We start from the raw sequence: 21,289 nt of genomic DNA, 5'->3' as shown, positions 1-21,289 counted from the left end.
TATTAATTACTTGAAAGAGCCCACTGGTTCCTTACTAGACCTCCCAATCATTCCTTCTAGTTTGCACAGTCTATTACTCTAGAGGGTGAAGTCCAGAAGTCTGCACTCGGTATTTATGCAGTTTCAATTGAAATCAAATCCCCAGCAGCTTCAGTAGGACTTTTACCTAAACCAATTTCTGAATAAGCACTTCAGAATCTGAACCCTAGTGGAAATATGTAATCTGAATTTAAAAAGAATTGCTCTGAGTATACAGAAAGCTATAACGTTCAGCAGCTGACGAAGAGAATTCACAGCATCCTAGGTTTTAAATTATTAATTCCTATGAATTTGTTATCCTCTACTTTCCTTCAAAACTTTTAACTGCAAAAGAAATTATCCTTGTTGGTGTCAGGTTTCTGTCATTGGAGCTTGCAGTGCTCTTCCTCACTAGTGGGGTCTGGTTACTCTTTGCTAGCCAGTCCCCTGCTTACGCCACACAACCCCAGTGAAGCCCAGGTCAGCCATAATTTATTATGGTAGATGAAGCAATATCCAGGATTTGTATGGGCTGGAGTGGGTGATAAAATAAAGTACAGTAGTGAATACTATCTGTGTTTGGCATTTAGAAACCAAAATATGTCTCTTTTGCTTAAGCATAAGTGTGACTTGATATATTTGTTTCCCGCTTCTGTAACTCACCGCATTCTTTTCTCAACAGAACTCATTGTCATAAATCCTGAATCCCAAGTCCTAAAGACTTTGGTTTAATGGGTTCAGGTTTTGGTTTAGAGAAAGAAGTCTTGCAAAAAGTTGTTTTATGGGAACCTAGCGGAGTCATAAATGAGAAAATGGACACAATAGTAGGATGAGCACAGTCTATGCATATTGGTTTAAGAATTTGGATCTAAACCTGTTGCTGAAGGTTTAAAGTGAATGTGCTGTGTTATGCAGGGAACCATATGGTGCTAACACCTTTGCTGCTTGGATCAGTCTACCCCTCAGATGACAAACAAATAAGAAAATGGAGCTTGATCATCTGCGAAGTTAGTGAAAGGTCTGACACTGAGTTTGATCAGAAGAAATAGGACCTTTTCTCCCTGCCTGATACTTTCTACAAAACCTCTGTATTTTGAAAATTCTCATACTGAGACTTAATATCTTTGAAAATGTATATATATATATTTAGAGAAGGAAGAAATTATAAACATGAGAAAGTGGAAAGAAAACCCCTCACAAAACTAGAATAGTCTCTGAGGGCATGAGGGAAAAGGTCTTATTTCTAGCCAATGATTGTTTTATCTTTTGATTTTCTTTGTAGTTATTTCAATCCCCTTGGTCTTAAATGGTATCAGTACTACAATATACAATCATCCAATACACATTAGGAAGCTGTAAAAAAATAACTGCCTTCTTCATACATTTTCTAATAAACATAAATTTAAAAGTGTTCTCCATTTCTTAGTACAAATGAAACAGGGGAAATATATTTTTAAAAGAAAATAATTTTTCAAAATAAGTTGTTAAATTGAATTTCCTCTTTCATATAGTCAGCTGATAAAATCAGGTTAGTCTACGTGGGGTTCTCTTTTGGCAGCACAGGCAATCCTCCATAATGACCCAAGCAGTATATGAGCAGTCACAGTTTCTTGTGCCATTCCTTCTGAACACCATCTTGTTCTGTACTACACTCAATTAAGAAAACCTTTGCAGTACAGAAGTGAAGCACAAGGACTGGAAATTTACTGGTAATTTTTCATTAGCTACTTCTCTGCAGTATGGAACAGCATCACATCATAACAAAAAACTACCTAAAGCCTGTCTTGTAGGCAATGTAGGTGGTACAGGATCCAAGGAGTTAGTTTACAGAGGGAGAATTTGATCCAAAATGGGAAGGTACTGCATGAATTGTTAAAATCATACTTTTCTCTTGTTTTCTATAGATAGGCTGGGGATATTTTTAAATTCCTCCTACCAACCTGCCAAATCACAGCATGGAGTTACTCAGTGTCTCCTTTCCATTGAATGTTTTGCCACGTGCAAGCTTTCATCTTCTGTTTCAGTGTACTTTTGTGTACTTTCAAAGGTAGGTATCTTGCTAACACATGAAACTGCAAGGAAACTTAATCATGTAAATAACAGAGTTCAGAGTCACAGGTCTAATTTCTTTGTCAAGTGGTACATTTCTTATCACTGTGTGGTTTGCTAATGATAGGAATTGTTTTTTATTGTATTATACCCTGCAAATTCAGTGCAAAGAAAACTAACTTGTATAGGTTTTAATTATAATGGATTTTTTTCTCCTCATTGTGTGTGGGTTAGAACCAAATTGAATTATAATATCTCTGTTATGTATTTTCTTTTTATTGGGAATGGAGGAAGGTTAAATGTATCCAAAAATATTTTCTCTGTGGAAAGAATATACTAGAGAGTGAATTGCAGCTGCAAATGGGTGACACCAAAAACCCTTTCATCCTGGCTCACAGCTTCAGTGTCAATAGCTAGTATCCCTGGACTAGTAGTTTACAGTTAGAGTCAAAAGGACCTGACGTTGCTGGAAGCATGAAATAGATTGACTGATAATGAAGATTACTGCTGGTCTACAAATTTTCTTAATCTAGCTGTATTAATAATTCCTTTGAATGCAGGTGATTTTGTCAGAAGGAAATAGTTTGGGTATAGATCTTTAAAGGGACATAAAAGGAGATGAGACTGTTCTGGTGTGTTAGAGTACAGTTTCAGAGCTTTCCTGGTTAGTTTGATTACTTTGAAGTGCCAGCAGATTGAATTAATTATGAACTTGTTGTTATTAGTGGGTCTCTTTCTGCTAATTTCAGTAATCTTACCTAGAAGTAATAAAAAAAACCCTCAAAAAAACCCCAAAAACCACCCACATCAAAACCTGCACAAGCAAGAAAGCATATTGTTTGCAAAGACAAAATAAAAAGCTTTGGTATTTATTGAACAGAAATTATGGTAGGTTATTTCATCATTGTTCTCTTTTTGGGGTTGAAATTTTTTTCATAACTTTTCTGCTGAAGCATTTAGATATAGAATTTCCTTATTATTTAATGCCTGATCAAATATTACTCAGCACGACCCACAATTTTATTTCATTGAAATTTTATTCTTATATTCTCTCAGGTGAATTTCAGATATCATTACTCACTCACATTTGGATAAAACATTTCTTGGGTAATACTGGAGGCCAGAATGGTTTGGTGTATTTCAGTTCTGTTACAATATTACACGAGCCTTGCTTGGGCCATTCTACCTTGTGCCCTCCAATCTTAAATGAAGCTTCTCCAACTCCAGTAAAGACATAGAATTTAAATGAATTATAGAAAACAGTCAATATGACTACATATTTTTCCCCATTAGTTTGCATTGGATAAACAAAAGATGCTCTGTGTCTTGTATCAAGCCAGGCCTATCTTTATAATCCTGTTGTTTCTTCTGAGCCCACAGCAAAAGGAAGTGGCACATGCTGAGCACTGTTTTATGCTCACGGTAATCTCACTGTGACACATTTTTTTTAATCTGTCAGTGATTCATGTTTGACACAGACTTGAATTAATGTTAGGAGAATTAAAAGAATAGGCAAACCTTTTATTTTTAAAATAGGTTTTGCAAAACAGGCAGAGAATTGAATGCCTCTAGCCAAGACAATATATCAAAGAATGTTCCTTGAGATAGACCCAAAAATCAGGTGCTCTTGCCATGAGGGAGAGGAGTTTGTTTGGAAAAAACACATAAATAAATCCAGAAAAACTAAAAAAAAAAGGCATTTACTCTTCTCCCCTAGAATGGAAACTGCAGTAAAAGATGACTACGTTTGCATGCAATGGACGTAACCAGATTGAGGCAAGATGAATTAATGCATAGGCAATTTCTGTAGCAATCGCTTAACACACCAAAGAAGCCTGACAAACACAACAGAGGTGTGTCTTTTGTTTCATAAAGAGAATCTGGAAACATCAGCTTGGTGCCTGACAAAGGGTCAAATGAAAAAGTGACCAGATGAAGAGGGAGGATGTTTTCTTTAAATCCAAGATTTTGGCTTCCACTCTGTAAAAGCACCCGATGAGTAGCATGCTGCTGGTGCTGTCATGGTCTGGCCAAATTTGTGACATCTCTGTCTCTAAGGGATGATGTTGGAAGCTTCGTAGGTTTCAAATCTACTTCATCTTAGTAACTGAGAGGGTCTCTATTGATACCACAGATGTTTAGATAGTTACTCTTTCTCCCAGGTCCAGCAGGCTGTAACTGGGCAGTATTCATAGGAGAGAGGAGGATTTACGAGTGTCTCCCAGTGAGGGAACTTGCTTTCAGATTAGTACCATATTCATTTTTCCTTTTAACTAGCTAGAACCAAGAACATGATGATACTATTTATCAGCATGTTATTGTTCTGCTCCATAAACCTGATACAGAAATCTGGCCTGCCTGGTCATCAGGTGAATGTTTACTGAGCTAAATCCTAAATAATGATTGTTGACTTGTACTTTGACAAATATCCAAGTGAAGCTAGGGCAAATTTCCCTTGAATAATTGCTTCTGAATTCTGCGTGTTTTGCTTTGTAGAAATATTGGTTGGCAGTATTTATGCAAGAAGCATTTTGAGGTTTCATTAGAATTTGATTAAAAAAAAAAGCAATACCTGTTCCCTGTCTTTTTACTAGGAAAAAAAAGATCTATAATTTCCAGAAGAAAATTGTCATTTTAACTCTCTTGTTTCCCTATTTTCTTGTCAAGGTTAAAAGAATGGAGGGTACTGGAGCCAGGAAAGCTCAGTGTCGGTTGGAGGTGAAGTCACCAGCATTGCATTTCTGCACCAGTCACAACTGATAAGTTCAAAACCACATCAGGTGAGGTTATTGTACTCTTGACTTGAAATGTGAAAGTCAGTGCATGTGCAATCACTTATCACTGTTAAACCTCTTCCTTGTCAAATCACCTATCACTAATGAGTTTTTAACTGCAAGTTCAGCTATGTAAATTGTCAGATTTCTTCTGCATTCATACGGTATGAACAGATAGGTAAAAATGCCAATGTTATGGTAATTTCTGCATTTTAGGTTAAAAAAGTGCATATAATTTTCCTTTTTACTCAAAAAAAGTTGCTAGCAAATCAAAATAGGAAACACAAGCAAACAGAAGAGGGAATATTTGAACTAGTACATGCAAAATAATTATTCAGTGCTGCAGACTAGCCTTTTGCAAAGCTTTAAATAATATATGTAGAGAGATTAGAAATCCCCGCAAGGAAGTTTTTAATTTTTTCCTGTATGCCTCTCCCCACTATTTTCTTTGAAGCTCGCATGCCATATCTTTTAGCCTAATTCAAAATGGTGTTTTTACATCAAAAACTGCAGCCAAGCCAATACTTTTCCTTAAACTGGCTGTTCAAAGGGGAAAAAATTGTTAAAATTTGTGGTTTAAAAATATTCTGTTTCATGATAGTCAACATGTGATACTACTTTTTTCTTTCTTTTAAATTTTTTTTTTCCCTAAATAAAAGAAATTCAGAATGTGTACATTGAGAAGTGTAGTAGTTTTGGAAATAAACATCTGTCCATACAATAGATTATTTTTAAAAGATATGTTGGTATTTCTTCAAATGTTATATTCATTGAAGTTATTTCTGTTTTAAAACATGATAAAGAAACAAACCTTTTTCTTTAGGTAATGGATGGCCATCCACTAGTTAAAAACCCAACAATTCTTAGTTGGAAAGTCCTAGTAAATTGCACAAACTTTTTTTTACAAAATTCTTTAGCTGAATTACAAAGTGTGTGAAGGAAAGTGCAGAATGATCAGGGGTTAGAAAGAAAACTAGAAAAACAAAGGTATAAAGACATGCTATATTAAGCCCTGAGGCAGTGCACCTTATTTATACAACAGAGAATGTCTACAGAATAAGCAACCAGCACAACAGAGGTATGACTAATAGATAGGTATGAATCAGTGGATTTGTATTCTCCTCACATATCCCTCTTCCCAAAAGCAGAGAAAATGAAAGAAACCCCCTCCTGCGCTTTCTCACACATTCATCCTTTTCAAACCTGATGCTCACAGTTATGATAGTTAAATTTTAGCTCTGGGCAACCCAGGGTACTAATCTTGCATGACCTGTTCCAAATGAAATCACGCCCTTATGACTCATTTGCTTTCCCTGTCTAATTTTTTTTTCTCTTTGAGGATCCTGTATCCAAGGTCTCTATCAAAATAATAATAATAATAATAATAAAATCTAGAATCTCTATCTTGTTGCTATAGATCTAAACATGAAGAGGTAGAGCTTAGGTTTTGATATGGTGGAATCTCGATTACTTCTAGATCACAGTTTTCCTGCTTCAATTTAGTTGCATGGAAGGACATTTTCTTAATATCAGGTTAACTACTCCTGAGTGACAATAAATCAATATCTAATTGCAATGCATTTAAATCAATTGATAGATTTATTTTTATGGTTCTAATAGGGAGGCAACTACTAAGAATAAAAACTACCATCTCTGCCATGATAAAACACCCCCAGCAAAACAGGGTTATCCCAGTTCAAGGTGGCCACTAAATCAACATTCCAGCAAGTGGTTTATCTCTAAAAATATTCCAGATATTTTATCACTAATTATCTATGTAAATTCAGATCATCTGTGGTTTTTTTGCAAATGTAGTATTTATGGGTTGCTTGGAGGTACATGTATGGGTTTCAGCCTTTCACAATACCTTAACCCACCCCTTGCTCCCCCTCACCAAAAGAAAAGAACACTTACATTTTTTGTTCTAAAAGATATATATCACTATAACCAGTTTGTGCCTTAAATGTGCTTTTCAGTGCAGCTGGGGTTTGAGAAGGACTCCAGTGATTCATAGGCCTTGTCCTGGATCTTGTACAATAACACATTAACCTTCGTGGAATATGTTAAAAGAACGGGGTCTTGACCCTGCGAACGTTACTGCATGTGTGAAGCTTTCCCTGTGGGACTCCCTGCATCTCCCCTGGAAAATGCCTAAAACTGTATATGGGAGTATTGATTTTGCAGGGGGAATAGTGTTAGGATACAAACCATGCTCTGCTACTTCTCTTGCCTTTCCAATGAAATACAAAACGCTGCAATCTGCTTTCAGCTGTGATTGGAATTAGCAGATGAATACAGTGGGCTTGTATAAAGGATTGTTGGTTTTACCCAGCCTCCTTGTGCTTAAGCTGTTCTTGTTTGCCTCTGCAATTAATGACAATGTGTCTTTCTGGTGTTTCTTATCTATGGCTGGGTAACACCAGACACAAATGCCAGATCTGATGAACCTGAAAGGGAAAGTAGGTGGGAGCAAATTTTCCAAGAGTGTTATTCTAGTTGACAGGTCTGCCTCTTGTGACATTAATAATGCTTCACAAATGTTGATATAAATCAAGATAAAAGCCAGAAGCAAACCATAGGCAGGATGGGGAGCCATTGGCTCTGCAGTTTTTGCATTCCCAGAGCTGATAGTAAGACTGCAGCTTTCAGCTGTGAATACCTTCCTCCTTATCCCAGAAACTTATAAAACAGGTTCTACATCTGCCTGTATATAATGAATCACATCAGGCATCCCCAGGGCCAAATCAGCAAACTTGACTGAAAATTTAATCCAAAATACAGTGGTTTAAAAAAAGAAAAAAAAGTATTTTCTTGGATTTTGGTGGGCTCAATCTCAGTGCGTCCCTGAAATTTACTTCTCTGGCTACTTCTGTGACCTTGGAGGTCCAAATTTTTGAAGCACTTTTGTGTCAAAATATCAGCTTGGTCCTCCAGTCCTTATGTAAGAAGGCACATCTTAAATTTCCAGAAATAGGAATGTAGCTGGGAATCTTGCAGAGTTTATGTGCAAAATAAGTTGGTTTTAGGCCTTATTCTGCTTCTGCAAATAAGGACAAATATTAGTTCCTCTTGGTGCTGCAGAGCCCCTCTCTACCTTTTGCTGGTGTTGAAGTGCTCAGTCTGAGATTAGTAAAGAACAGGGCAATCTACAAAGTACACAGTGGAGAGGAATGAAACTGGAGCCAAAGTAAGTGTTTGCAGTGCTGTGTGAGAGTCCCTGCCTGATAATGAGGTGCCTTTTGGAAGTGAAGGGCGTTACCTCTCCTGAATGTAGCATTCTGTTCCTAAAATATGTCTTTTAACACCTGCAGCTGCTGATTTTGCTTTTCTGATGCTGTATGGTTAAGACAGCAAACACCAGAGGATAATATTTTGGCAGGAACTACTCTGTCTGTGCTTTTTCTTCCATGGAAGATGCACGAAGGTCAAAAGATTTCAAGGGACGTTTTGTGGACAAGAGAGCTGCATGTTCCATAGTGGAAGGTGGACGCCACAGTAGCATATAAGAAATAGGCATTGTGAAAGGGACCGAGTCCGGACAGCTGGCCGGATAAACGACACGTACACTGATACAATTAAGCATCGTTCTCCCTTTATTGTTCAACTATGCAAGCTTATATCTACTTTTGCAAAGTCCCTCTGGACAGCCTCTAATCAGCGGGGGAGCCAACCAGTGTATAACTTTGCCAAGGACTCTCAGGGCTGCCTGCAGCCAGGTCCTTTCCAGGCCTGCCTGCAGCCAGGGGCCTGTTCAGGGGCTTTTCCTCAGCAACCCTGGGTTGTCCAATCTTTCCAGGGGTATCATATACTCCTGTTCCACAAGGAATCCTTCTACACAATCCCCCGTTTTCTTTTTTGGCAACCCAGGCCTGGTCGATAATCTTTTGCAGTCCTGCTTTGACGCAGGAAAAAATGCACCCAAATACTATTAAGCCTATTATAACTACAAATAGCAATCGGCAGCCTGCTACTACCAAGGTGCGCAGCCATCCGGTGATACCCAGACCTTTAAGCCAATCTCCAATAGGGTCGTCTGTCTCCCGAAGGTTGTGCAGGCCCCTCTGGAGGTCGGAGAGGTGCTTGTGAATCGAGACAGAGTGGTCAGAAAGATTCATACAGCACATACCTTGGAAATCTTCACAGCTGTGGGCTAATAGTAGGAAATCAATGGCTGCCCGATTTTGTAATACCGCATGCCTAACACTAGTGACATCTGCGCTTCGCTCGTGAAACATCTGCGAAGTTATGTTTAGTTTGTCCCTCACCCAACAAGCAAGTTTGTGTAACGTTGCGTACGCCCTAGCTGCTGAAGCACCGGGTAAAAACATGGATGCTAGCCAAATTGGACTACGACTCCAAAACACGGGCTCTTCAGTCCCTTCACATTTGAGCTCATGGACTGAACGCTGCACCCTGGTTTCAGTGCGGTGGGTGATATTTAAGAGTTGATGCAGGTTTGGATGGAACAAGGTGAGTTTCCCTAAGTAGCACGGTCCCCCATGTGGGCTGGCGGGAGCCCCATTCCACGCGTGGTCCCTGCATATTAAGAACGTACCACTGGGGAGGCGTTTCGGGGCTTGACCCGTGAGGTTGATTTGGTAGTAAATTGCTTCGGACTTGTAGTTTCTCAGAAACCAGTCTGCAAGAGGGTCAACAGTGGCCCAAAGGTGCCTATTAACATTTAATTGACTGGTAGTGGGTGGCTCGAATGTCATATAACCATCCCCAGTTTGGTTTGTGGAACCCAGTAGATCTAACTCTTCTGGTGTCCCCATGGTGATATTGATGCTTTTCAAGAATGCACCTTGCCAGTAGGCACGCTGCTGCGCAGGCTTGAGTCCGATCAGCCCTGAACAATTGCCATTGCCTGTGGCGTTCCCTATCAGCGAGCTGTTGTCTAGCATCCCTCGGAAGTCTTGTGGGTTAAAGTATGGGACCCCAATTAAGCAGGTGTGAAATGGGTCCCCTGGCGTGGCCAGGCTCAGACACATAGAGTCTTGCCCCGCTAAATTAGCTAGGGTGACCCACATGTTTTGTCTCTTCTGGATTGCTGTCAACATTGCATGGGACACTGCTAGGATGCTTACGAGAAGCAAACCTCTCAGAACGTTTGCAGGCCCAGCGTTGCTTTGTTGCTTCCCAGCGCTCGGAGACCACCACATGCTGCCACGGGACATGAACCTGTGTACTACACTCTCGCCCTAACACTGCCACATTCTGTACTGCCTTCACTCGATCTAAATGGGCGGACAGCTGATCGAAGATGTCTGCCAATACCCTTGTCTCAAGACAGTCAAAACAATTCCCCACTCTACCTCTGTGTCTGATGCTATACCCAAGAATTTACGCAGCTCCCCTTCTTGGTTCTGCCTTCGATCACGGTCTGCACAAGGCGGGCAAGTATACCACCCGCTTTCTAACGTTAGCTTGTGTGTCCAGAGGGTCCGCCGACAACCACCGCAAGTCACTAGCAACCACCCAGGGCAGCCGCTACATTCGCCACAGGGTCTTGCTATTTCCCCCACTACAGAGAGTGGTGGACCTGGCAAGTTCTCAGCCCCCTCACTCAGCCACGTCTGCAGCCTCTCCCAAGGCTTCTCGGGACGGGGGTCCCAGAGTTCCAGCTGTTGTAGTAGTGGTTACTTTCCTCAGGAGCCGATGCTGACTGCGCCTTCTTGCTTCGGGGTCCTGCATGAGTCGCGCGGCACCACTTGCTGGGCACCCACAGCGGTCCCTCTGGGGAGGAAACACACGTATATCCTTGGCCATTAAATAGCACTGGGCTGGGACCTTCCCACAAACCTTTTCGAGGGTCACGATACAAAACACTTATTCCTGGAAGAGCTTGCTCGATTCCCCTACAAACCGTGTGATGATGGATTGCCGCTGGAGGCTCCTCCCTATCCCCGGCCAGAGAGAGGAAGTTCAATGTGAGCAGCACTTTGCTTAGCCGTTTACTTGGTTCCATCTCTTCCCCTTTCTGTCGGCCCAGATATTCTTTTAGTGTACGATGGGCTCTCTCTACCACTGCCTGACCAGTGGGCGAGTGTGGGATCCCCGTGATATGTTTTACCCCCCACTGCTGCATAAATCTGGCTAGGCGACCGCTGGTGTATGCTGGCCCATTGTCCGTTTTGATCTTTTTGGGTACCCCCATTACTGCAAAGCAAGAGAGCAGATGCCAGCTCCACATGCAATGCCTTCTCTCCTGTCTGAGTGGTAGCCCACAGGAAGTGTGAAAAAGTGTCAATTGTTACATGGACAAAGCACTGTTGGCCGAACTCAGGGACGTGAGTGACGTCCATTTGCCAGAGCTTGAGGGCTTTCAAACCCTTGGGGTTAACCCCCACTCCCAACCCCAGGGTCCCGTGGGATGGCTACATGGGGACAGAGCCCGCACCTATGCCTTTTGCATCTCTCCCAGGCGGGATCCTTAACTGTCCTCTGGCAGGGATTTTCGGGCCGTTTTGCTGGAACAAATCATGGCTTACATCGTGGCCTTGCTCAAAAACCGCTTGCAGGCCGGAATGCCACTATGGGGCACAGGTTCACCGCCTCGTTTGCACGGGCATTGCGCCTCTCCCCAGCCTGAGTTCCACTGGTGGCTCTGAAGCGGTGCATGATACAGTAGGGTTGTGTCCCGTTGTTAGTAGGGTATGCCGCAGATGTGATAAGCCAAGCTGCCCAGATTGTTCGCTTGTTAGTACGCCGGATTTTCGCCATCATGGATCTTGTTGGGCTACTTCCAACGACATCATATAGGGAATCGCTGACTACATTCACCGGTTCCTTTGACCGCTGTTGTAATGCCCATATCATGGCGCGCAGTTCAAGTGTTTGCAAGCTGTCGGCCGGTTCTCCCGTTATGACATGAGTCTTCCAGGGATCATTCTCTTTCCACGCACAGGCAGCCCACTTCGTCTTCCTCCCTGCATTCGTGAACACCATGTGCCCCAGTACTGGCCATTCTACATTCAGCGGGCGGTCCAGCCACTCATAGCGCCCCAGCAGCTGTGCCAGCCTTCCCTGTGGGTGCTTGTTATGGACCATGCCGGTGAATCCGAGCAGAGCTTCTTGCAGTGCCTCCGCATGGCATAGCATCCACTCAAAGTCCCCTGTCTGGAATGGTGTACTGATGTCCTTTGCCTCCCTGCCGTCCAACTCCACCGCTCGGTCGTGACTCTTTCGGATTAAAAGCGCCACCATCTCTACCCTGGACTGCAGTCTGAAGCGTGGCTGAGTTGGTGGGAAGATCCATTTGAGAATCCAGATGTCCTTCCCCTTTTTCTTTTGCCATTGGTGGATGATGGCATGTGAACCTGCTGCGCCAATCAGGGTGATGAGGATGGCGAGTGGGACTCCTTCTTCTCTGTGCGATACCCATGCGTGCCGCAGCTTAGCTGCGACCTTGGCGAGAGCTGCTGCTTGGTCCGGGGAGCATTCCTAAGGTTTGGCAGCGTTCGTCCCGTGCAGCCATAGCAGGAAGGGGGCGAGGTCAGCATTCGTGATTCCCGTGACTCCGCAGACCCATTGCAGATCTCCTAGATTGTTGCGTATCATGGGGCGTGGAGATTTCTGTGTTTAGCTCGATCTTTTGGGGCCTAATTTGCGATTCTGATATGAGCCAGCCCAGGTACTTCCATGGTGCAGTCCGCTGGATCTTCTTGGGGGCAATCTCTAATCCAGTCTCATGCAGTTGCTCTCTGACCCATTGCATCTCTTTATCTGGGAACTCTTTAGCAGTAGCTATCAGGATGTCATCCATGTAATGGTAGATGAGTGCTTCTGCGTAGCATCGTTGAATTGGACGTAGTGCCCAGTCAACATATAGCTGACACAGTGTGGGGGAATTTTTTATCCCCTGGGGCAGGACAACCCACTTGTAGCACTTAGTAGGCTCACTGTGATTCTTTGTGGGCACTGTTAAGGCAAAACTTTCTGTGTCCTTTGGATGCAGCGGCATTGTGAAAAAGCAGTCCTTTAAGTCAATTACAGTGATTTGCCATCCTGCTGGGATCATTGTAGGAGCCGGTAGCCCAGGTTGCAGTGCCCCCATAGTTTGCATGCGCGCATTCACTTGTTGAAGGTCGTGAAGGAGGCGCTGTTTTCCTGACTTCTTTGGGATCACAAAGATGGGGGTGTTCCATGGGCTGACTGAAGGCTTTATGTGTCCTGCTGCTAGCTGTTCTGCAACAAGCTGTTCTACTGTCTTCAGCCTTTCGTCTGTTACCGGCCACTGCTCGACCCAGACAGGGTAATCTGTTAACCGTATGGGCGGCTGATTGGCAGTGGCAGTCAGCATAAATGCTGGTCTGTGGTGAGCACAAGCCTAGGCTGCGGCAAGGATGTCGGTGCCAATCAGGCTTGCAGGGTCTGGGGGCGCTTTATAACATAGGGGCGACAACACAACGGGTTTGATTTGTCCTCAAATTCTAGGGTGATTGGTGTTGCACTTATTGGGGGGATTTGTGTTCGGCCCCGCACCCTAACAGCATGCATGGCTGCTGGTTTTTCCCAGTCCCCAGCCAGGTGGCCATACTGCCTGGTTAATTATGGTAGTGTCAGCCCCTGTGTCAAAAAGCAGCCATATTTTGATGGCTTCTGCCCCCCTTCGCAGGATCACTTGCCGCTGAGGTCTTTGGGCCAGGTTCAATGTCCAAAACACGTCGAACCCAGAGGACCCAAAAGCGTGGTCTCCATGGACACTGCTGTTACTGAATTAGGGGAATGGGGACGATTTGGGCAATGCGACTGCCCTGCGGGACAGTCATGGGTGGTTGCAGCACGTAGGCCATGATCTTAATTTCTCTGGTGTAGCTGGCGTCAATGACTACAGGGAGCACCACTACTCCCTGCCGGCTGGTTGATGACCGCCCCACGAGTAGGCCACCCAGATGAGGGCTGTCTGATGACAGGGGGCCCTTGGCTGTGGTTGGGATCAGGGTGACCTGGTGGTTCGTCAGCGTGACTTCCATTGAGGTTGCCACATCCACTCTGAGGCTCCCTCGGGTGGTTGGCTGGTTCTGCTGAAGGAAACCACCAGGGTTGCACTCGACTTGTGGCTCTTTGGGGTGCTCATTTGTGTCCTGGTGTATGGCCCCACCGCACTGAGCTGGCCATTTCCCGCGTGGCGGCATTCTATGGTGGCGTGGGTGCCGGAATTGCCGTTGTGGCACCACACCATTTTCCGGCAAGTGCGCCTCAGGTGCCCCTCTTCACTGCACTGGAAACAGGCTACTCTGCCCGTTGGGGGACCAGGAGGTGGGCCAGTGGCCCTCGCCCCTTTTTTACTTTGCGCCCCTCCGGTCAGCGCTGCGGTGATGACTTGTCCCTGCTTTTGCAGGACATTCTGCAGCGTTGCGGTAAATGCAGCTGTTTGAGATGACTGCTCCGCACGGGTAGCGCGCACGAGCATCTCATCTACTCCTGCTCCCTGGGGCAGCGCGGCAAGAATTGTCTTAGTTTGCCTATTAGCATTTTCAATGGCAAGGGTCCGGAACATTTGCTCTAGGAGCTCTTCCGAGAGCTCAGTTGTGTCCTTCAAGGCTGCTGACAGACGGTCAATGAACTGACCATATGGCTCTGACAGCCCCTGTCGGACTGCCGCATATTGGAGGAGACTTCTTTTCGGGTACTGACAACAAGGCTTTGTGGGCAAGAGTCTGTGACAACTGACGAATGATTGTGGGCATGGTCAGCTGCGTCACCGTCGCTCAATAAGCCCCGCTCCCAGTTAGTATGTTGGCTTGGATCGCATACAGTGGGTCTTGCATATCACCTTGATGTTTGCTAGCTTCTTCTTGTACTAGCTGCTTCCACGTTCACTCCCAAAGCAGGAGCTGTGAAGGGGTCAACAACAACTATGTGATGCTGACGCAATCATTAGGACACGGGACATCTGCTGTAAAGATAAACTGCAGGATGCTCCACGTAGCTTCAGACCGGAGGCCGTGCGTGGTGACCGTTTGCTTCGCTTGCTGCGAGATCTTCCAGTCATGGGGTTTCCACCTTGCGGTGTCCTGTATCCTGTATCAGTACAGGGCAGGCTAGGGCATCTATGGCTTGCCAATCTCTTTCAATGATTGCGTTATGGACAACTCCATTCTATCTCCTTCGCAATGGATCAGTCCTCGCTGTCGGGGCTGATGAAGGCAATGGCTTCACATCCTCTTGCTGGGAGGGAAGGGCCGTAGGCCCTGTGCTCGGTTCTCCTAACAGGAATGGAGGAATTCTGGTGGCTGTCTTGACCATTGGGTCCACAGGACGCCATGGTGCTGATGGTGTGGTTTCGCGAGCCTTAGACTCCAGCACGTCCTGACGCGTAGACAATTCAGCAAGCCTCTTCATTACTTCATGCATCATCTCTTGGTGCTTTTCCTCCTCTTGGGGCTGACCCCTGGCAGCCCTGGCTGGCTCTGGCTCTGTGGGCGACAAAGCCGTAGAGGCTGCTTTGCAGTCAGACAATGATCCGCTGTCCGGCAGAGGGGTGTCGCGCGTTGCCATTTTCGGCCGGCAGCTAGGACCGCTTGCTTCTCCTCTGCTCGCCTGCACCCCGCCCCCAGAGTCGGGAGGCTCTGCTTCCGCCTTTGCTTGCAGTTCTCCCTTAGGCTTCTGCGGGGTAACTTCCTTCTCCATCGGGTCCAGCAGCTCCCGCAGCGAGTGTACAGGTGCTTATGTCCCCTTCCTCAGTTGACCTGCGGTCAGCGCGAAGAATTGCGCAACCCTGCACTCCGCCCTGGCCTCTGGCCACGCTCCATGAGACCCCTCTCTCTTTTTTTTCCAGGGCCGCCACCCCCCAGCGCCTCCATGGCTGTCATGGCCACCTCCCTCTCTGCTTTCATTTCTGCGAGGGTATTAGTCACAGCTCTCCATGTTAATCTGAGAGCTTTAGCTTCTTTACCTTCCTTTCCACCCTCAATTGTGAACTGCCATAGTCTGTTTCCAATTTCCCACCACTCCTTGGTGAAAAACAAAAGCGAAGTGCGTTTCAAAAACCCTTGTTCCTGGACCCACGTAATTAGGGCATAGAGATGTCGATCTTTTACAGTCTCACCTCTCTTAGAGAGGATACTGGCTAGGAGACAAGTTGCAGCCTTGTATTCTATAGCTGTCTTACCTGTGGGGGGCTTGCTCGGCCGCGTGAGCTCCGGTCTCCGGCTCCACTCAACTTTTTTGCCGGGACACTCTGGCTCCAGCTCTCCAGGCTCCTCACTGCTGGTGCGATGATTCGGAGTCTTGCCGCGTTTAGGCGAACTCCATTTAAGCGAAACAAACCGCATCTAAGCGAAATGCATTTAAGTGAAAACAAACCGCATTTAAGCGAAACACATTTAAGTGAATAAAATCACTCGAGCCCCACATTGGGTGCCAGGTGAAAGGGACCGAGTCCGGAGAGCTGGCTGGATAAACGACACATACACAGATACAATAAAGCATTGTTCTCCGTTTGTTGTACAACTAGGCCAACTTATATCTACTTTTGCAAAGATTCATGCCCAGTCCCTCTAGACAGCCTCTAATCAGCGGGGGAGCCAACCAGTGTATAACCTGCCAAGGACTCTCAGGGCTGCCTGCAGCCAGGTCCTTTCCAGGCTTGCCTGCAGCCAGGGGCCTGTCCAGGGGCTTTTCCTCAGCAACCCTGGGTTGTCCAATCTTTCCAGGGGTATCATATGCTCCTGTTCCATAAGGAATCCTTCTACACCATTGTTTCTTTTTTTTTTTTTTTTTGTGGATGTTCTTGCAAAGCCCTTGTCTTCCAAGGGCTGTGTGTGGAGCTCTTTCCTGACATAGAAAATTTTTTAACTCTAAAGACATTTGTCCCTCTGGACCAGTAGTCAAACTCTGCTCACTTAACCTCCTGCTCAGCTTCTCTCTCTCCACTCTTTCTGACTCGTCTCAGACTCTTTTCTCACGTAAGCACCCTTGTAAATGGCTCTTCCTTGCTTTTCTACCATTCCTGACAGCTTTTACACCTGGAATCTGTGTACAAAATGTTTCCTGACATACGCCTCAGTCCCTTCTTTTCCTTTCTAAATGTACAGCCTCTATTAAAGCAGTATGTATCTCTAAGCAAAGGCATAATCTTTTCAATTAACAGTGAAATTTGATGTAAATTCTAGAGCAGTAATTCTCTCATTGATGTACTTCTTGTCTGCATCCTTTAGAGCTGTGTACCAAGGAGGGATGTTGCTCCAAATCTGAACACTAAGGATATTTAATGTATGGAAAAAATGCCCTCTAGACCTTGAACTTCCCAGGAAATCCTCCTTTACTTCCATCAAGGTATAGGGAAAAGGCAATTAAATGGCTTAACATCTGCACTCTACTGAACTGCAGTTGCTGAGTTTAATGCAGCATTTGCACCTAGCAGAGTAAATCGGCTGTGCAGCAGGTTGAGCTTCTGATCATAATAAGATAGGACAATACCCTACCTGTAAGACATGAAGTCACATCTCCAAAAATGTGATAAGACTGAGACAGAGCAAAAGGGAAAAAAAAATTTAAAATCCCTCTATCTTTGAGAAAAATGGTAAATGGACCTTGTGCAGACCTTGAAAATCTATTTGGCTATTCTGCAGTAAAGCAAGACAACAACCCTTACTGACTCTGGGCAAGGTTTCTGATCACAAGTATTACAGAATGCTGAAACTCCATGGCATGGAGTTCTCTCCATGGCCATGTCTGCCTTGATGGTAAATATTTGAAATATTGCCCTCAAAACACTTCCTTGGGTTGTACGCTTTAGTACATTTTTCTGACGTTAGTAGAGTTAAAATTTGTGTTTTTCAGATGTGGGCAAGTTTCTCCTACATTCTTGGATTCCAACCAAGCTCCCTGCAATTTTGCTTGACTTTTAGCAGGTCCTTGTGTTTCCAGGGAACACACTATGACAATCTGAAAAGGGTTTAGCCTTGTTTGGAGTTGTCTACCAAACTATGACTTTGTTCCCCTAACAATTGCTTTAGTCCTCACTTGAAAGAAGAATTTGTGATTTATTATTGCAGATATTGCACCATTAAATTGTCTTTATCATACAATCTTTGAAAATTTCACTATTTTGTTTCATTAATTGCCTTTCTTTTTCTTTAAATGTAAATAACCCCCAACAACTTCAGATGATGGATTCTCTTCATTTATATAACCTTGACTTTACCAGGTGCATTTATCCCAGAAGGGCCTGGCAAGCCCCAGGGTTCTCATTTTTCTTGTAATCTCCTTTCATTGGCATCTAAAGTGGCATTAAGTATACAGACATTTTGACCTTGAAGTCTTCTCAATAGAACAGAAAGGCAAGACCCCTTAAATAATAAAAGAGTCAGTTCATAGTTTTATGGTTATAAAATAAGATCCCATTTCTTTTCAAATGCTGTGGTGATTTTTCAGTGTCTACATTTACTGTCTCTTTGGAGACTTACAAGTTTTTTTCATTCATCTCCTGAAAACACAACTAAAGTCTAGAAGGCATTTTCTTTTTTAAAATAATGCACCCCATTTTCATTTTTGGAAATGCTAGTTCTCTTCTACCATCTATACCCTTTCATTCTTCCTATAATAACCACTCCTCTTTTTCCTATTACATTCTTTTTCTTGACAAAATGCTTTGTGTTTCATATTGTCATGTTCCATTTTGATTAAAGATCCAGTAGCATTTTGGATATTCAGTATTAGTCCTTAACTGCTCACTGCACAGACTTCATAAATACTATATTAGCTTTCTCTTTAACAAAAAGAGCCAAAATGTCCTATTTTTATTAAGAGTACAGTGATGAAAACTCATGTAATTTGCTTTTGGTACAGTCTCTCATTAAGAGAAATGGAAAGCTGATTTTGTAGTCTGAATTGGTACCTTGATAATATAATAGCATATGTCTCATTGATAGAACACAATAAAATATATTTCATTGATACAACACCCCAGTTTCATTTTAATAAGTAAAGAGTTCACAGTATTCCAGACAATTCATTCTGTGATCAAAGTGTTGGCAGAGACTTAAAAAACGTTGCCTGCTGGACATATTCTCCTACATTTCTCTATGGCACATAAAGCATTTAGGACTAATTACCATTGTCACCTTTAGAAACCACGGTTTGAAAAACTGGAAAGAGAAAAATTCCGACCCCACAATTGCGGCTCTGTGGCCACGATGTCTCCAGGGCCAGGGAGGATCAGATGTCCGTGTCTCTTCAGGATGGCTCTATGTCTGCCAGGAGGGTGGCTCTAGCACAGCAGGGCAGAAACCGCCCTGGGAGTTCATGGCCTCCCCAGCAGCAAGCTCAGCATCTCAGGTGCCTCTTCTGGGGAGTGCTGCAGCTTAGAAAGAACTCACTGCTTTTAAAATGGACTGAAATTTCTGGGGTTTTGGGCATAGCAGTTTGGGTACACTGATAGGAGGATACCCAAGGATGGGGTGGGGGGCTTTGCAGAGCCTGCAGAATTGTATTTTGGATAATAGTTGCAGTTTGGAAGCCCTTATTTTGATGTAATAAACTTTTCTTGAGTGAAGCTTCTGCTGAATCAAGCTCTGTGCTAGGTTACCACTGAGTGAGTTTACTAACCCTTGAAAAGTGAAGATGGCACAGCTCAGTGGCCTGTGTAAGTTTCTTGTCCCTTAAATGCCAGTGTATGAGAATTTATATTCTCCCTCTGTGCTTCTGTTTTTCACACGCAGTTGTTCATTCTTCACATCCTCAACTTTGTTTTCATCCTATTTCTCACTGGAGTTTTTCTCTGCTCCCTCACTGATCCTTCATTTGTAGTCTCTCCTAAGCAGAATAACAATTAAGTGACATTCAATTTTGTACCAACCTTTTCAAAGCAGTGTGATTTGAAATTAAAGAGCTCAAATATACCATTTACAAATCTGTACACAGATGTGTTGTGGATAAATATTAAAATATTTGGGGAATTGTTTTGAAAATTGCAGCTTACATATGAACTTATTACAAGGATAGTCTTTAGCCTTGAAAAAACCTTCACTGGAATTAAAATTGTGCAGTGGACTAATCCCACTAGAAGACATCCTGCAGATACTAGATAATTTTTAATGTAGGATAAAACTGCAGAGATTGAAGCTTTACTCTGTGTTGTAAAATTATATGTAATTATATTGTTTGTCCATGTCTTTGTATGTCTGTTAATTATATATAAATGTGAAGATTAAACATATAAGATTTCAATAGGAATTTGTGTGCACGTAGAATTCAATTCCACAATACCACCATAGACAAAATCACTGTCTCCAAACTATCCACCCATTCTTCTCCAGCAAATAACTTGACACGTGGTTAAGTCCTTCAGTTCCTTTGAAAAGCAGCCTTCTAAGCACATGCTTGTGTACTCTGATATAGATAAAAGTGCTTTATAGTCTGAATTAAGATGTCTGGGCATAATCCCTTACCACTGAAGTAATTGAAAATTTAATTGTTGAATTTAGCAGTCACGTGAGTATTAATGTCTGAAAGCTGGGACCTCATTTACACCTGCAAATTCATTTAGCATTCCCCAGTAAAAAGGTTAAGGTGTATAAAGCTTTATCTGCAGTGCTAAAAGATATTCTTACAACATACCCATGGCAAAATCAACTGCAAAAGTTTTATACAAAGTCAGATACCTCATCTAGTGTGTCTAATAGTTCTGAATATGTGCATGTATTATGACTTATAGGTATAATAATTCTGGCTTATTTCACTTGTATAATGCTATGTTTGTGAGCTAAAGGACTGGATTCTGTGGTGCATGTAACCAGACCAGGGTAAATCCTGAGAAATGCTTTATTCATAGTCATCCTCTCTAGATGATTCTTTTGCATTAAAGCTACTTTCACAGTAATGTCTTCAGAAAAAAGTTTTGAAACAGCTATTCAGATTATCATGTGAAACAACTCATGCAATTTTATCTTCTCACACAAGACTTAAATCTCTCTTGAAAGACATAGTTAATTTTTAATGATTTTTCTCCAGAACCAGCCAAATTTTTTAAAATAAAGCTGATATTAGCCCCATGAATGAATGACATCAATTGAAATGTACTTTTTTTTTTTTTTCAAGGTGATTGATGTAATTTTCTATTAAAGTGACCTTTGTTAGAAATGTTTTGACTGTAATGATTTTCTGTCCTTTTTGCTCAGCAATCAGAACAGGAGAAGTAGCATAAGCCTGTTTCAGCTGCTTGCTGTTAATGCTTGAAGGGAAGCAAGCTGCACCGAATGCCTGCCTGAAGGATGGGCAGCAGCTACAGGTAAGTGTCAGCACCAATGAGCAATGGCAATGTGAAATCCCAACCTGAGAGGTTATTAAGGAAGGGGACCTGGGCCTCACACCACTGAAAATACAGTCAAATTGCTATCTTGAATTTAATTATGGTACCTTAAATTCTTAGTAAGAAGTTTTGTTCTCAAGTGAATTGGATTTCTGACATGTGTATGGGCTGATTCATATTTTTATAGACT

The 21,289-nt window shown here is 43.2% G+C and overlaps 1 long non-coding RNA gene across 2 annotated transcripts in view; it reads left to right on the top strand.

Annotated features, from left to right (window-relative positions):
- LOC120410363 overlaps positions 1-21,072 on the top strand; it is a 123,196-nt gene extending 102,124 nt beyond the window's left edge. The window contains exons 3-5 of one of the 2 annotated variants that reach the window (XR_005602443.1): positions 1,923-2,065; positions 4,735-4,847; positions 20,969-21,072. This is a non-coding gene — a long non-coding RNA (uncharacterized LOC120410363). The remainder of the gene's footprint in view (positions 1-1,922; positions 2,066-4,734; positions 4,848-20,968) is intronic. The other variant, XR_005602444.1, reaches the window with a different exon arrangement.
- The last annotated feature ends 217 nt before the right edge of the window (positions 21,073-21,289 follow it).

Source organism: Corvus cornix, chromosome 8, assembly GCF_000738735.6.
Source record: "Corvus cornix cornix isolate S_Up_H32 chromosome 8, ASM73873v5, whole genome shotgun sequence".
Lineage (NCBI taxonomy): Eukaryota > Metazoa > Chordata > Aves > Passeriformes > Corvidae > Corvus > Corvus cornix.
Note: the sequence above shows the minus strand (reverse complement) of the source record. Positions and strands in the feature narration are given on the sequence as shown.